The sequence below is a fragment of the Orcinus orca genome, chromosome 2 (assembly GCF_937001465.1).
Source record: "Orcinus orca chromosome 2, mOrcOrc1.1, whole genome shotgun sequence".
NCBI lineage: Eukaryota > Metazoa > Chordata > Mammalia > Artiodactyla > Delphinidae > Orcinus > Orcinus orca.
The window spans coordinates 160,625,976-160,639,067 of NC_064560.1; the positions used below are offsets into that span (position 1 = coordinate 160,625,976).

The following is a 13,092-nucleotide window of genomic DNA, read 5'->3' on the forward strand; positions in this document are numbered from 1 at the left end:
TTGGTCTAAGTGACAGGGCTTTGTAAACTGTAGAGTCAGATACAAAAAAAAGCCTTTATTATGATGGCATTTCATCACTGGTTTTCAACCAGACCACCATTGTTAAGGATACAAAATGTGTTGCAGCTTTTAAAAGTATGCTTTAGTTTGAGATCTTCCGTAATGCCCACGGTAGACAGTAAACTCCCAGAAAAACTGTTCTCAAGAAGTCCAAATTTTTGTTAGTCTTTACTCATTAAGAATAGCTATCTAAATTGGGAGAAAAACAATTTTTTCTAAACTTTAGTTTACTCATTTCTAGCTGTTGTTGGACTGTCTGAAGGGACCTCTTTCTGGCATTGTGGAATGCTTCTTAATTTCAAGAGTTGAATAAAATCCTTTGATTTTTAATTTTGATTTCTCAAGCTGCTTTGCTTTTTGGGCCAGACCAATTCAGTAAGTTATTTTGTATGGACTGTGCCCCTCTACTTAAGTTGGTATCCTAGCTGTAAATTGGATTAAGTATCCCAAATATCTTAAGTTATAATTCTAAACTTGAGCAACTTTATAAAATATTTGCCTGAGTTTGCTGAACTTCTCTTTGGTCTGCAGACAACTTTTCTGCCAAGCTCTTTCCCACAACAGGCCCTTTGCCCACGCTGATCCTTCTGCCTGTAAAGCTCTCCCCTGATTCTTTGCAAAGCTGGCTCCTCCTTCAGCTTGAAAGCCACCTTCTTAGAAAGGTCTTCTCTGCACACTTGTTGCAAGTCATCCCCCCAGTCTATTTCCTTACTTATTTCCTTCACAGCACTGATCACAACCTGCAGTTTCCTTGTTCATTTGTTTACTTCTTTGTCTATATCTCTCATTATAACATCAGCTCCTCGGGGGCTGGGACGTTGCCCATTGATGTCACTAACTACGCCCAGTATCCAGCACAGTGCCTGGCACATAATAAGCAGCCGTTGAACAGATAAATTTGTCTCACAAGATCCACATCAATGCTGTGGGGCTGTGGCCACCTACAATCTCTTGAGGGAAGATCCTACCCTAAAGGTTATCCAGGGCTTGACCCGTGGTGCTCCCAGTGGCCACATTTCTCTCAGGGCCCAGGAGAAGCCACAATGGCAGCACAAGCCTGCTGGCTCCTGTCTGCCCCACCCTGATGGGGCCACCTCAGTGATGTCGTACAGAATAAGATTCTCTAATCCTTTTCATTCTGTGACAGTCCTTTAAACAGCTGTTTTTCATGACCTGATATGGTGGGGTGGGGGATGGAGGAAGGAGGAGGGGGGCGGGGGGGGCGGTTGGTACATTCCCCACCAACAAAATTAGTGTAGGTGCACTATCTGCTCATATGTATTGCTTCAGGAGAAAGTGGGTAGCAGAAGCCGTAATTTGGACTAGGCTAGGGAAAAGTGAGAAGAGAAAAATGGGGAAAAGAAGAGCAAAGGAGATAAAAAGAGAACAGAAGGAAGGGAGAAGAGTAATAAGAAGGAGAGAAGAGAGGAGAGGAGGATAAAAGAAGAGGATATCTGTGAGGAAAAAACATGAAACAGGTACTGAAGGAGGAGGGAGGAGGAAGGTAGAGTTGAATGTGTGTTCTGCTTGGCTTTGCGGCTCTTGGGTGGTGACTGGCCTCAGTGTGAGTGGATGGATGACTCAGCTGAGGGGTTCTCAGGTGCTCCGCTGAGGGGCCACTTAAATCACTGAGGTCATTTTGAGAGGCTCAGGCAAGGCTGTCTTAGGTGACTGTCTTGGATGGATTCACAATAGTAATTTGGTTTTACAAAAAAAATGCAAACCTCTTTTTAAAAAATAGTGATTGTGGAGGAAAAGAGGGAGTATTGCTGACTGGATTAAGCTTCAGATTCCTCACTTCCTGTCCTCACCCCAAGCCTCGCAATTACTAGGCTAATGGCATATAGTTTAAACTCAGGACTTGACAACCAATCTTTCAGAAAACCTTCTTCCTCTTTGGTAATTGAAATATAAACAAATTTCCAAAGCAGAGTAGAATAGTTTCACAATATACCTGTAAAAATTACTGAAGTACAATTATGGCAATATATTCTCACTGATGTTTTGCAAAAACTTACTATGAACATCTCAAATGTGTGTAGGAGGCCCAAGCAAAGCCTTGTAGTTCAAAAGAGGAGAAAACTTTTTTTTTTTTTTTTTTGTGGTACGCCGGCCTCTCACTGTTGTGGCCTCTCCCGTTGCGGAGCACCGGCTCCGGACGGGCACGCTCAGCGGCCATGGCTCACGGGCCCAGCCGCTCCACGGCATGTGGGATCCTCCCGGACCGGGGCACGAACCCGTGTCCCCTGCATTGGCAGGGGGACTCTCAACCACTGTGCCACCAGGGAAGCCCGGAGAAAACTTTTAACACTCTTTTTTTTTTTTTCAATGCCTCTTTCCCCTCTTCTAATACTTGTTTTTTGCCCTTAGCATAATATTTTGGGAATATTTAGTATAATATTTAGGGAATATAATATATAGTGTAATAATAAGGAAGGGGATATTATATCAAGCATATATATTTAGATAATATTAAGATATCTTTGTTACAAATTTTAAAATGTTAATCTTATAACCCATGAATTTCCTAGTTTGTACCAAAATGTCCATGCAAGCTGTATTCAGAAATAAGAAATAGTGGGAAGGTGCAGCTTAATTGGTAGTCTGTGGTATACTGTACAGACTCCTTAAAAATATCTTTATGGTCATATTTCCTATTTTTCTACCTCTTCTGCTATAATTGACTCAGATTCTCCTACAAGTGTAGAACAGAGAGAAGAAAGACGTGGAAGCCTAAAGGAAGGAAGCAGAAAGACAGGCAAGACCTTCGAGCTCTTTATGGTCCAAGAGTGACATTGGCTACCCAGGCTCTGCCTTATGAATACGAAAATTTGTTTTCTAAGGGCACTCCAAATAGTGGTTGCCACATGGGCTATTCTGTTTCAGAATGGTAATGAGTCTATTAGCATGCTAATCATGCTGCTATTTGTCTGAAATATTAAGGATTCCAATAAGGTAGAGTTTTAAAGATCTTTGATCTAATTTCCTTTTTTTTGGGGGGGCAAATGTGGGGAGAAGTAATTAGGAAATATGTCCTCAGATAATACTGGGACCAAATGCACAAATGAACTTTATTTTTACTTTCCATACCTGGAAATGATCCATCTTCATCTCATGCTAAGAAATTCTAACCCCAAAGATATTGGGTAGAGTAATTTTGGGGTTCCTTGAAGAAGTGGCCTGCCAGTGATCATTAGGTGATATTGTTTCATACTGTTGTTATATCCCAGGCCTAAAAGTGAAAGGAACAGAATCTTCCCAAAAAGACATGTTGAAAAAACTGGAGACAGCTTTTCAGCTCTGAAAGCAGCTAAATGTTTGCTAAATGACAAGAGACAGAATAAATAGGTTGCTTTTGATCTAAGAGTTGGAACAACAAAGTGGCTTTAGGAGATACAAAGTAGCAGTTCTTTTTAAAGTACCTGCCTCTAATAATACAGTGTTTGGTTTTTCTTTGTATATACCAGAGCATCTCTTTAAAACACGGATTTTTCTATTAAACTTCTGTTCCTGCAAATGTGGTGTAGGTCAAATCCATGAACAGGTTAAGTCTCTGACAAGAGAGGGATAAAGCACCCCAGCCAATAGGAGACCTGGCTGGTGATGTACTGTTCCCCAGTTCTGATTCATTGGCCGCCTAGGGTTTGTCATTCTATCCGCTGCGGCGTCCGCAAACAGCGTGCGTCCGGCGTGGGTCCGGTTTTCCGTAGTCTAGCCAGCTAAACTGGATTTTGGCCGCCTGCACGTGCAGTTTCAATCAGGTTTAGCAGATCTCTAACTTTCAGCAGAAGGAGCTGTTACGTTTTTGATTATCTTCCGGATTTTTAAAAATCCTTCGTTCCTTTAACCTCACTGGAGGTCGATGGAAGTCCCCAGAAGCAGAATCACGTGACTGTCTAACAAGTACAAATAAATACGATGTGAAACCCCATGAGCTACAGACGGAAAACCTGCCAGAAACTCAGAGCATGTGCCTCGTGCGTGTATCGGCTGCACCAGCGTGTGGGTGGGTGGTAGTAGAGTGTGTGGGTTGTTGCCCTTAGGGACGGGAGGTGTGTGCCCGGGGCACCTCCGTTCCGATCCGGGATTCGGATGCTCCCTTCAGCTTGAGCCTGAGGCCGGGGCCGGGAGACGATTGCGGCGAGAGAAGCCGGGTAGGACAGTGACGTCATCTGCGTCCGCCCCTCCCCCGCTCGCCGGCCCGCGCTGCAGTTCCGGCCCAACGACATCCGGGTCTCTCCAGCTGCTCCACCGCGCCGCGGCTGTAGTTGGGGCTGAGCCGACGGGGCGGGGCGGGGCGGGGCGGGCGGAGGCGTGGGGGAGGGGCAGCACAGCGCCGACGTGAGCGCGCCTGCGCGGGGACGCGCTCGAGGCGGCGGCGGCGGCGGCGCTAAGGGCGGGAGCGCGCGCGGGAGTGAGGGAGCTGTGGTCTCTGAGCCGGCCCGGCCCGCAGCTTCGGGTGCTCGGGCGGCTGCAGCTCGGGAACTGGTGGCTGGGGAGGGGGGGTGGGGGGCGCCAGGCAGGTGGGGCGCGAAAGCTATGAATCTTCGGCTCTTCCTCGTCCTCCGGGACCCGCTCTCCGCCTCCCGCTCCAACGCCCGGATGATCTGAGCCGCGAGGGCGCCGAGAGCCGGGGTCCCGGACGCAGCCCGGCTCCTCCCCTCCTCCGCCCCCTCCCCGGCCTGACCTGGACGGCCGCCGCCGCGGTGACCCTCTTCCCGCCCCCTCCCCGGCTGCCGTCGCCGCCGCCGCCTCGGCGGACCAGGGACCTGCCCGCCCTCTGCTGCTCCGGGTAAGCGCGACGCTCGGGCCGAGGGCGGGCGGGCGGCGCGGGCCTGCGCGGCGGCGACCAGGCCTGGGGCCTGTAAACAAGCCGGGCGTCTGCCCGGGCGCTCCCGGGAGGAGACGCGACAACTCCACCCCCTGGCCCGGCCTCCTCCCCGGAGCCGGGCGTCGGGCGACGAGGGGTTAACGCTCCGCGAGGGAGGCGGCGGGGAGGCGGGGGCGGGGTGTTTGTGGCGGCGGCGGCGCGGGGAGGGGGCGCGACCCTCCGGCCGCCGAGGCCGGGCGGGGTGTTTGTGACGGCGGCGCGCGCGAGGGCCGCGGACCGGCCTGTCCCGAGAGCGGCCGGCGGAACTTTCCCCAAGCGGGGAGGGGGCGTCCGGCACCCGCACCCGCCCGGCCACCCTGGGCTCCAACCCCTGGAGGGAGGCCGGGAGAAAGAAGGGGGGAGGCCTCCTTTGGACCGGACTTGGCCTCGAAACACTAAATTCTGGAGAATTAGCTTCAGGTTTTATAGGGGGCGGAGCTGAGCGTGAGGCTCTTTCAGAACTCGGCAGTGATGCTTCCAATTCATTCATTATTAAGGCATCGAACGAATCCACCGAAGTAAATCGAACTGATTTCTTCTGTTTTTAACCGTGTAAATTGTGTGGGTAAAAGTTGTTGATGTTAGAGTTTGGTTGAGATGTGGTTCTGTTCAGCTTGTACATTTTAAATATTTTCTTGAAGGACAGCTGGCTGTGGAGTGCCTCTACCAACCGCAGTTTTAGATACGTTTTGAAAATTTCATCACCGGAGGTATTTCTTTTTTCTCAAGCACCGCATGGTACTTAAAAATCCACAAAGGTCATACTTCAGTTGTCCAAGCCGAGGAATCTGTTCGCCTCCCCGCCCCTAACCCTAAATTTTCTGCTACTTGGAGTAATGAGCCAAATGCATTTTAAGAAGTGATTGGAAGACCATGGGAGGTGTAAAGATCTATGGGAGGTAGTTATTATTTTCCCGGAGTAAATGATTTTGACGTTACTGAAGGAAGTTAGGAATTTAAAAAAAAATTGTTCTGAGGAAAAAGGTTTAATCTTTTCAAATTTGCGCACTGGAATTTTAAACACAGTCACTTTTTAGGTGCACAGAGCTCTGAAGAGTCAGAGGGCTTATTTATTTTAACAGTGCTCTTCTGAGCCTTAGGGGTTCCAGAGCTCTCAGGAGTCCAGCAGGGCTTACTCCCCAACTGCTCTTTAACTCGAACAACTTCACTTTTATATTTTTATCTTTTTACATATTGGGCCTTTTCCAGAGTGTAGTTCTGTAACTCTGCAGATTAGGAAACTGACTAGGGCAATAGTGACCCACGCCTCTGCCTCTTTTATAAATATAGATGTTCCCTTTATTGATTTAATGTTTCTTTTGCCAATAAATAATTTGAAGCCCAAAATAACATTCCTTGTTTGATGTTTTAGTTCTGTTCCTATGTGTAACTCACATATATCTGTTTAAACATTCAGTCATACAAGGCTGATTACTTTTAACCTGCAAGTTATAGCAATACCACATGAAACTATAATGAGCTAGGCATGGAAGTTAAGGCATTTTTGATTAGATATCACTAAATATTTTTCACATCAGTGAAGTAATTATATTATGGGAGAGGTATATTAAGACTGGTAAAGTTTGGCTAGCTACCTCAGTATATATTTGAGAAATAAAATGGTTGAATGATTGAATCATCAAAAATTCTTTTTATGTGGTGTGTGTGTATTTTAACATATAATATAAAAGTGGTTTATATTTTAGTTTGAAGAGCAAAAGTGATGCCCATAATTACAATGTAAACTGTTGAAGGGAACACTGCACTAGGAGACAATAATTGTTTGGTCATGGCTGTGCTCCAAAATAATCAGCAAAGCCAAAGGGGTAGATTATATTATCAAATGTACTGTCCAGTTGTTATATTTTTTTATTCTCAACATTGTCTATTTAATATGCTTTGACTAAATGCCTGTTATGTGCCAGGCACTTAGATGTTTCAGCATTCTGAAGCTGATTTTCTTTCTGGGTTGTCTCTTATTTAAAAGAATTTAAAGTTGTTGATTGTTATTTAGGAAAGATATTCCTGTAGGTAGCTTTTATTGATTTTTCTGTTGGGATTGAGAAGTCTAGAAAAACTCTTGGGAGGAAGGCAGATGGAGATTCCACAAGAGACAAAGGGTGGTTGAGACTACAGGTTTGAACAAGCACACTACCCTTGGTAATTTCATGTGGAGGGCATTTTAAGAACACATTGTTAAGGTTTTTCTGTCAGTTCAAGCTGAGTCTTGCTTATCTTGACTTGTTAATAAACCTTCATTTGAAAATTTGTTCTCTAATACCCAATTTTTTTCAAAGAAATTAATAGTACATAGTATTGTCACATGGTAAATATTGCTAAGCAGTTAGTAAAAACCTACAGTCTTTGAATTTGTTCCCATAACACCTAGACTGTTTATTATAATAGCTAATAGCATGTGTAGCTGATTCTGGTTTCGCTGTAAATGCTTATTTATTTAAAAATTTAAGACTAAAGACTGACATATGTCCATAGGGAGCTTGTTACCCCTGAAATGCTCATGCATGAGAGCTGGATTAATTTCTTAAGATGTGAGGTTGTGATCATGTAGAAATAACTAATTATATGATGATAATTTCGATGATCCCCTGAATGACTGACTCCTGTCTGGGCATCTGACTCTGAGTGGTACTCCTGACTACTTTCCATCCTTAATCAAATCAGAGGAAGGAGACAGCCCTGTAAGAAAATCAGCGCAAGTGGTGTCCTGTAAGTTAAACAAGATAAAACAAGGTATGGCCCTGTGAAATATGTGGACCTTGGGGGAAGGGAAAGGTGTTGTGAGGCAACTAGGTAAAACTCTGTGCCTTCCTGTACCCTGGGTAGTAACTTTATGCCAGAATATGTTCTGTCTTCCATCTCATATTAAGTTGGTGACAAATTTTTAAAAATTGAGTTGCTTCATTAATTATTTCACTATTACCCAGGAAATTCTCTGAATTTCCCTGGGATTATTAACTACTCTTATATGAAAGTAGCTTGGGTTAAATTATATCAAGATCAAAAGGTTGATTACCTCTATTTTTTCTTCTTTTGTTCTTTCCAGTGTCTAATGTGCTCCGTATTACACAAGTAACAATTTTATATTTTATTGAGTCTCCAGAATATATTTCTTGATGATTTTGACCTTTATATGTCCTAGCTATCTGTGTACTACCTAGATAAGCTCTTTACCTAGCTTTTCTTTTGCTGAGGCAGGTAGGAGGAGCTAGAGAAAGTAATTAAGAGAGGGGAGCTTATGTATACCTTTATCTAAAATGTAATAGACTTTAGAATTTTTCTGAGAAACTGAGGGAAAGGTACTGGATGTTAATGTGTGTTAATAGATTGTTGATACTGTGTTTATAAAATTAGAGATGTTTTAAACATTCCTTGAGTAAATGTGATAAAGAAGGGAGTTTGAGTTTTTAAGTTCTTAACATGTTTATCTGGATCCCATTGACTTAGTTTATGTAGTATTCGTGTTTAGGATCTGGATTTAAAGTCACTAGATTTTTTGTGGCTGATATGATTTGAATTAAAATCCTATGAAACTAAACTACTTCTAGATACAAAAGAAAGTGAATAATAAAAGCCATAATTTATTGAAAATAAAGCATCAGCCTTTAATTTTCACCACAACCTTCTAAAGCATATGATGTTATCTCTGTGTTACAGATGAAGAAATGTAGGCTTAGAGAGTCTAAGTAATGTGCCAGAATCAGATCTGTAAATACAAAATTATTTTCAGAATACTCTTGAGTAGACTTTTCCCAATTAGATTGTTGTTCCTAGGAATCAAAATTTGAAAAGCTGAATGTTACACTTCTGATACAGATTCCTAGAATTAAAAGGAACCTTACAAATTTATGTAGTTAAGTCTTCCAGTGCAAGATTCCCTTCTAAAACACTCAGTAAAGATTTAAGAAGTTAAAATCATTTTCTCATTCCCAAAGTTTCAGAAGTCAACAGAGATAAACAGTTTTATATGTTTGGCTATCATTGTTCAGATCGAGAAATGGAATCCATATTAATTCTCAAATGGTTGATGTCTGTATTGAAGGACTTAGGGAAATGTTTCTGAGTATGTACAATCAGTGGAGCCACATTGTAGGCTCCAGAGAACATGGTAAAACTTCCTCGTGGGGTGATCTTGGGCAAGCTGCTTGATTTTTCTAAGCCTCAGTTTTCTTTATCTGTCAAATGGAAAAGCCTTTCTCATTAGGTAATCTTGAATATTAAATGAGATAATCATGTAAAGCACTTGACGTATTTTCTACCGTAAAGAAATACCAAATAAATGGTAGCTGCTATTATTGAGTATATGAAATCTTGAAATACTTAGGGGAATAGAAACTTAGTGAGTATGAGAGGGTTGTCTTTCAGTGTAGTTTTAGCAGTGAGCCTGGAAGACAAACTATAAGTCTTCGGATTGAGTAGAGACTTCAGAAAGGTGCTAAAGGTTGTGGGCATATAGAACTTGTATATGAGTAGACTAAAAGTTAAGAGGTAATGGAAAAGAAAATTGAGTATGAGTAGATTTATTTGACTGTATAAAGCTGGAGAGAAGTCATTAGGTTAATGATTAGGTGGGAGTCGATGGTTAAATAGAGGATAAAGAGTAAGTAATAAAGCAAAGGTGAATGTTCAGACAAGAATGATCAGTAAATGAGGAAGGACACAGGTTGGTGTTTTGAAGAGGGGTAATGGTTCATGATTAGAAATGATCAAGAAGATATTGCTACAGAAAAGATGCAAAAGAGAGTAAGAAAAATAAATTATTCTAATTAACTCAGTTCTTGTGAAACAAAAAAAGAAAATTTCATGATTAGAAATGGTCAAGAAGATATTGCTACAGAAAAGATACAAAAGAGAGTAAGAAAAATAAATTATTCTAATTAACTCAGTTCTTCTTGTGAAACAAATAAAGAAAATAGGGAGTCTTCATGAAAGGCATTAAGGCTTTGTATGTGGGTCCTGGGTTATATAAGGTTGAAAAATTGTACTGGAACATTTCAGGTCTTATTACTACCTCATACCCAAACCATGTTTTAACACTCCAACTGTTGTTTTCTACTAGCATCTTGTACTGCATCTCCCTCCTCCATCACATTATTTCTCTGCTCAATATGTTGAGTGACTCCCTTTTGCCTCTAGAATAAAGCTTAGAATTCTTGGTTTGGCTTTGACACTTTCCATGATTGGACCTCAGGACTGATCTATTTTCAACCAAACTGGTCCTCTTACCATCTCTGGAGCACACCCTGAACTTTTCTCTCTCTCAGTGGGTCTTTGCTCATGCTAATTGATGGTTCAGAATTCTTGTCCCTCCTTCTCCAGCTTTTGTTTTCTTTTTTTATCAAAGCTCATTTCTATTATTTTCTCCCCCACAAAACCTTTCCTGATCACCAGAGTGTTTCATTTCTGTTCTCTCTGTACTTCTACAGCATTATGATTGTATTATTTGTATGGCTTTAATCATATACTTTACTGTTTATGTTTTAAGTATAATTGTGTGTTCAATTTAATTATAAAATTCAGAAGGGGAAAATGCAATAACTTTACTGTACCCAAAGCCTGGCACAGTGCCTGTGGATAGTGGACATTCAGATATTTTGTAAGTATTAGGCAAAATCTACCTGAGAATGGGAGTGATTGCTGTAGCAGGTGGCGGAAGAAGTTAAAAGCTTTCTGGTGGCAGGTATTTCTGACTCTCTTCTTATATATTATTTTGGCTGAACCTGGATTTTTTTTTTTTTGGCCACACCACTTGACTTGCAGGGTGTTAGTTCCCTCACGAGGGATTGAACCCGGGCCATGGCAGTGAAAGCACTGAGTCTTAACCACTGGACTGCCAGGGAACTCCCCTGAACCTAGATTTTAAGTGTGAAGATTATATAAATCAGAAGGGTGGCAGAGTTGTTATGTTGGTATAGAAAATTATGTTGGCTGATTTTGGACCTAAGTATTTCATTTTAATTTCTTATGTTTTGGCTGTGAGGGTTAACAGGACATTCATGACCATCATGCATCTCTTTCCAGAGTTATATTTGCAAATATTATGAAGTAGGCATCCTTTTAACAGAAAGGAATTGCGGAATCACAGTAACTAGACAATGTATTGGTTAAAAAAGGGAGGTAACTATCAACTTTTTTTAATTTAATTTTTTTATAGAGCAGATTTTTATTATTTATCTTATACATATTACTGTATATATGTCAATCCCAATCTCCCAATTCATCCCACCCCCCACTCCCCCCACACTTTCCCCCCTTGGTGTCCATATGTTTGTTCTCTACATATGTCTCTATTTCTGCCTTGCAAACTGGTTCATCTATATCATTTTTCTAGATTCCACATATATGCATTAATATACGATATTTGTTTTTCTCTATCTGACTTATTTCACTCTGTATGACAGTCTCTAGGTCCATCCACGTCTCTACAAATGACCCTATTTCGTTCCTTTTTATGGCTGAGTAATATTCCATTGTATATATGTACCACATCTTCTTTATCCATTCGTTTGTTGATGGGCATTTAGGTTGCTTCCATGACCTGGCTATTGTAAATAGTGCTGCAGTGAACATTGGGGTGCATGCGTCTTTTTGAATTATGGTTTTCTCTGGGTATATGCCCAGTAGTGGTATTGCTGGGTCATATGGTAGTTCTATTTTTAGTTTTTTAAGGAACCTCCATACTGTTCTCCATAGTGGCTGTATCAGTTTACATTCCCACCAACAGTGCAAGAGGGTTCCCTTTTCTCCAAACCCTCTCCAGCATTTGTTTTTAGATTTTCTGATGCCCATTCTAACTGGTGTGAGGTGTACCTCATTGTAGTTTTTGTTTTTATTTTGCTGTACATGGGCCTCTCACTGTTGTGGCCTCTCCCGTTGTGGAGCACAGGCTCCAGACGCGCAGGCCTACCGGCCACGGCTCATGGGCCCAGCCGCTCGGTGGCATGTGGGATCTTTCCAGACTGGGGCATGAACCTGCGTCCCCTGCATCGGCAGGCGGGCTCTCAACCACTGCGCCACCAGGGAAGCCCCCTCATTGTAGTTTTGATTTGCATTTCTCTAATAATTAGTGATGTTGAGCAGCTTTTCATGTGCCTCTTGGCCATCTGTATGTCTTCTTTGGAGAAATGTCTATTTAGGTCTTCTGCCCACTTTTTTATTGGGTTGTTTGTTTTTTTAATATTGAGCAGCATGAACTGTTTATATATTTTGGAGATTAATCCTTTGTCCGTTGCTTCATTTGCAAATATTTTCTCCCATTCTGAGGGCTGTAGTTTTGTCTTGTTTATAGTTTCCTTTGCTGTGCAAAAGATTTTAAGTTTCATTAGGTCCCATTTGTTTATTTCTGTTTTTATTTCCATTACTGTAGGAGATGGGTCAAAAAAGATCTTGCTGTGATTCATGTCAAAGAGTGTTCTTCCTATGGTTTCCTCAAAGAGTTTTATAGTGTCTGGTCTTACATTTAGGTCTTTAATCCATTTTGAGTTTCTTTTTGTGTATAGTGTTAGGGAGTGTTCTAATTTCATTCTTTTACATGTAGCTATCCAGTTTTCCCAGAACTCTTATTGAAGAGAATGTCTTTTCTCCATTGTATATCCTTGCCTCCTTTCTCATACATTAGTTGACCATAGGTGCATGGGTTTATTTCTGGGCTTTCTGTCCTGTTCCACTGATCTATATTTCTGGGGTTTTTTGCCAGTACCATATTGTCTTGATTACTGTAGCTTTGTAGTATAGTCTGAAGTCAGGGAGTCTGATTCCTCCATCTCCTTTTTTTTTTCCTCAGGATCGCTTTGGCTACTATCAACTTTTAATTTGAGTCAAACAAATGTCTGATATATGAATAGTCTGTTTTCATATAAATCTCTAACCTAAACTTTAAACCATATCAAATTGTTATGCTATTTCTAGTATTTAGAAAATGCATAGTAAAATTTCCTTTATTGAATTTTTTGAATGGATAATTTTATATAGGCCGTCTGTGGCTGCTAAGATCCATTTATTGGAGTATGATACTAATGAGACCAGAATCATGAATTTGATCCTTTGTGTGGCTCTTAACTTTTTCTAGCCTTAACATTAGCTAGTAACAACGATAACTGACATTATTGACCACTTATATGCCAGGCATTATCATAGAAATTTTC

General features: G+C 41.8%; 1 protein-coding gene across 1 annotated transcript in view; it reads left to right on the forward strand.

Moving 5' to 3' along the window:
- The first annotated feature begins 4,711 nt into the window (after positions 1–4,711).
- The window catches only part of PPM1A (protein phosphatase, Mg2+/Mn2+ dependent 1A), a 43,103-nt gene continuing 34,722 nt past the window's right edge, over positions 4,712–13,092 (forward strand). Inside the window, exon 1 of the mRNA XM_012536538.3 lies at positions 4,712–4,852. The gene's annotated coding sequence lies outside the window, so the exon portion shown is untranslated. The remainder of the gene's footprint in view (positions 4,853–13,092) is intronic.